The sequence below is a fragment of the Zeus faber genome, assembly GCF_960531495.2.
Source record: "Zeus faber genome assembly, chromosome: 16".
Classification (NCBI taxonomy): Eukaryota; Metazoa; Chordata; class Actinopteri; order Zeiformes; family Zeidae; genus Zeus; species Zeus faber.
The window spans coordinates 30,851,157-30,856,628 of record NC_137202.1 but is presented as its reverse complement, the minus strand read 5'-3'; positions in this window follow the sequence as shown (position 1 = coordinate 30,856,628).

Below are 5,472 nucleotides of genomic sequence, written 5' to 3'. Positions count from 1 at the left end.
TCCTGGATCAGTGGTTTCTAGATCAGTGGTTTCTAGATCAATGGTTTCTAGATCAGTGTTTCCTGGATCAGTGGTTTCTAGATCAGAGGTTTCTAGATCAGTGGTTTCTAGGTCAGTGGTTTCGAGATCAGTGTTTCCTGGATCAGTGGTTTCTAGATCAGTAGTTTCTACATCAGTGTTTCCTGGATCAGTGGTTTCTACATCAGTGTTTCCTGGATCAGTGGTTTCTAGATCAGTGGTTTCTAGATCAGTGTTTCCTGGATCAGTGGTTTCTAGATCAGTGGTTTCTACATCAGTGTTTCCTGGATCAGTGGTTTCTAGATCAGTGGTTTCTAGATCAGTGTTTCCTGGATCAGTGGTTTCTAGATCAGTGGTTTCTAGATCAGTGTTTCCTGGATCAGTGGTTTCTAGATCAGTGTTTCCTGGATCAGTGGTTTCTAGATCAGTGGTTTCTACATCAGTGTTTCCTGGATCAGTGGTTTCTAGATCAGTGGTTTCTAGATCAGTGTTTCCTGGATCAGTGGTTTCTAGATCAGTGGTTTCTACATCAGTGTTTCCTGGATCAGTGGTTTCTAGATCAGTGGTTTCTAGATCAGTGTTTCCTGGATCAGTGGTTTCTAGATCAGTGGTTTCTAGATCAGTGTTTCCTGGATCAGTGGTTTCTAGATCAGTGGTTTCTACATCAGTGTTTCCTGGATCAGTGGTTTCTAGATCAGTGGTTTCTACATCAGTGTTTCCTGGATCAGTGGTTTCTAGATCAGTGGTTTCTAGATCAGTGGTTTCTAGATCAGTGTTTCCTGGATCAGTGGTTTCTAGATCAGTGGTTTCTAGATCAGTGTTTCCTGGATCAGTGGTTTCTAGATCAGTGGTTTCTACATCAGTGTTTCCTGGATCAGTGCTTTCTAGATCAGTGGTTTCTAGATCAATGGTTTCTAGATCAGTGTTTCCTAGATCAGTGGTTTCTAGATCAGTGTTTCCTGGATCAGTGGTTTCTAGATCAGTGTTTCCTGGATCAGTGGTTTCTAGATCAGTGGTTTCTAGATCAGTGTTTCCTGGATCAGTGGTTTCTAGATCAGGGGTTTCTACATCAGTGTTTCCTGGATCAGTGGTTTCTAGATCAGTGGTTTCTAGATCAATGGTTTCTAGATCAGTGTTTCCTGGATCAGTGGTTTCTAGATCAGGGGTTTCTAGATCAGTGGTTTCTAGATCAGTGGTTTCGAGATCAGTGTTTCCTGGATCAGTGGTTTCTAGATCAGTGGTTTCTACATCAGTGTTTCCTGGATCAGTGGTTTCTAGATCAGTGGTTTCTACATCAGTGTTTCCTGGATCAGTGGTTTCTAGATCAGTGGTTTCTACATCAGTGTTTCTTGGATCAGTGGTTTCTAGATCAGTGGTTTCTACATCAGTGTTTTCTGGATCAGTGGTTTCTAGATCAGTGTTTCCTAGATCAGTGGTTTCTAGATCAGTGTTGCATGGATCAGTGGTTTCTAGATCAGTGTTTCCTGGATCAGTGGTTTCTAGATCAGTGGTTTCTAGATCAGTGTTTCCTGGATCAGTGTTTCCTAGATCAGGGGTTTCTAGATCAGTGTTTCCTAGATCAGTGGTTTCTAGATCAGTGTTTCCTGGATCAGTGGTTTCTAGATCAGTGGTTTCTAGATCAGTGTTTCCTGGATCAGTGGTTTCTAGATCAGTGGTTTCTACATCAGTGTTTCCTGGATCAGTGGTTTCTATATCAGTGGTTTCTAGATCAGTATTTCCTGGATCAGTGGTTTCTAGATCAATGGTTTCTAGATCAGTGTTTCCTATATCAGTGGTTTCTAGATCAGTGTTTCCTGGATCAGTGGTTTCTAGATCAGTAGTTTCTACATCAGTGTTTCCTGGATCAGTGGTTTCTAGATCAGTGTTTCCTGGATCAGTGGTTTCTAGATCAGTGGTTTCTACATCGTCCCGTACTGCTGTGCGGGTGGACTTTCCATCGAAATAGGAATGAATCAAACTAAACAGACACCTACACTTCCTCAGCCCTGCTTTCAGCCTCCACCCTCCACTGTGCTCCACCCTGGGAAGAAGACGGTCAGAGCAAAACGTTCTCTTAGATCGGGGAAACATGGACATTAAGAAGCTCCAACCATCCATTTCATATGTGCCGTCTAACAACAAAGCCCGTTCCCCAGCCTCCCAGTACGATTGACCACATGGTTGTAGAGCGTCCTCCTTGTAGAAGAGCTTGTCAGGGAGGTCAGCTGGTCTCTCCATACCTGAGTGTCCAGACTCCAGCGTGGCTCCTGCAGGCCAGCAGGGAGCAGCCTCACTCCTGAATCCTGCAGATCATTGGTGCTCAGGTCCAGCTCTCTCAGCCTGGAGGAGTTGGAGCTGAGAACTGAGGCCAGAGCTTCACAGCTTCTCTCTGACAGATTACAGCCACTCAGCACTCAGAGTGATATATAATAGATAATATATAATAGATATATAATAGGTATATAATAGATATATAATAGGTATATAATAGATATATATTAGGTATATAATAGATATATAATAGATATATAATAGGTATATAATAGGTATATAATAGATATATAATAGATATATAATAGGTATATAATAGATATATAATAGGTATATAATAGATATATAATAGGTATATAATAGGTATATAATAGATATATAATAGGTATATAATAGATATATAATAGGTATATAATAGATATATAATAGATATATAATAGGTATATCATAGATATATAATAGGTATATAATAGATATATAATAGGTATATAATAGATATATAATAGGTATATAATAGATATATAATAGGTATATAATAGATATATAATAGGTATATAATAGGTATATAATAGGTATATAATAGATATATAATAGGTATATAATAGATATATAATAGGTATATAATAGGTATATAATAGATATATAATAGGTATATAATAGATATATAATAGGTATATAATAGATATATAATAGGTATATAATAGATATATAATAGATATATAATAGGTATATAATAGGTATATAATAGATATATAATAGGTATATAATAGATATATAATAGGTATATAATAGATATATAATAGGTATATAATAGGTATATAATAGATATATAATAGGTATATAATAGGTATATAATAGATATATAATAGGTATATAATAGATATATAATAGATATATAATAGGTATATAATAGGTATATAATAGATATATAATAGGTATATAATAGATATATAATAGGTATATAATAGATATATAATAGGTATATAATAGGTATATAATAGATATATAATAGATATATAATAGGTATATAATAGATATATAATAGGTATATAATAGGTATATAATAGATATATAATAGGTATATAATAGATATATAATAGATATATAATAGGTATATAATAGGTATATAATAGATATATAATAGGTATATAATAGATATATAATAGGTATATAATAGATATATAATAGGCATATAATAGATATATAATAGGTATATAATAGGTATATAATAGATATATAATAGGTATATAATAGATATATAATAGGTATATAATAGATATATAATAGGTATATAATAGGTATATAATAGGTATATAATAGATATATAATAGGTATATAATAGATATATAATAGGTATATAATAGGTATATAATAGGTATATAATAGATGTATAATAGGTATATAATAGATATATAATAGGTATATAATAGGTATATAATAGGTATATAATAGGTATATAATAGATATATAATAGGTATATAATAGATATATAATAGGTATATAATAGGTATATAATAGGTATATAATAGATATATAATAGATATATAATAGGTATATAATAGGTATATAATAGATATATAATAGGTATATAATAGATATATAATAGGTATATAATAGATATATAATAGATATATAATAGGTATATAATAGATATATAATAGGTATATAATAGGTATATAATAGGTATATAATAGGTATATAATAGATATATAATAGGTATATAATAGATATATAATAGGTATATAATAGATATATAATAGGTATATAATAGGTATATAATAGGTATATAATAGGTATATAATAGATATATAATAGGTATATAATAGGTATATAATAGGTATATAATAGGTATATAATAGATATATAATAGGTATATAATAGATATATAATAGGTATATAATAGATATATAATAGGTATATAATAGATATATAATAGGTATATAATAGATATATAATAGGTATATAATAGATATATATTAGGTATATAATAGATATATAATAGGTATATAATAGATATATAATAGATATATAATAGATATATAATAGGTATATAATAGATATATAATAGGTATATAATAGATATATAATAGATATATAATAGATATATAATAGATATATAATAGGTATATAATAGATATATAATAGGTATATAATAGATATATAGTAGGTATATAATAGGTATATAATAGGTATATAATAGATATATAATAGATATATAATAGGTATATAATAGATATATAATAGATATATAATAGGTATATAATAGATATATAATAGGTATATAATAGATATATAATAGGTATATAATAGATATATAATAGGTATATAATAGATATATAATAGGTATATAATAGATATATAATAGGTATATAATAGATATATAATAGGTATATAATAGATATATAATAGGTATATAATAGGTATATAATAGATATATAATAGGTATATAATAGATATATAATAGGTATATAATAGATATATAATAGGTATATAATAGATATATAATAGGTATATAATAGATATATAATAGGTATATAATAGATATATAATAGGTATATAATAGGTATATAATAGGTATATAATAGATATATAATAGGTATATAATAGATATATAATAGGTATATAATAGATATATAATAGGTATATAATAGATATATAATAGGTATATAATAGGTATATAATAGGTATATAATAGATATATAATAGGTATATAATAGGTATATAATAGGTATATAATAGGTATATAATAGATATATAATAGGTATATAATAGGTATATAATAGGTATATAATAGGTATATAATAGGTATATAATAGATATATAATAGGTATATAATAGGTATATAATAGGTATATAATAGATATATAATAGGTAGATGATATTCTCAATAGTCTTCGAAGCTGTAGCCTCAACTTTATAAACACATCATGTGCTTTCAGTTTGAAGAATAAATAATAGAAAATAACAAATAAAACATCAAACTATCAATTATTTACAAATTGTCAAAAACACAGCAGGAATGTTCTGATCAGATATAGAAATGAGATCATATGCACATTAATGTTATGTTTTATGAATGATGATTGCATTATTACTCCTCTTTATGTTCTACAAAGTGAAGCGCTCTCAGCTCTCATGTCCCTGCTCGGTTGCCGTACAGGGTCAAACAGCGGCTCGGTGCAA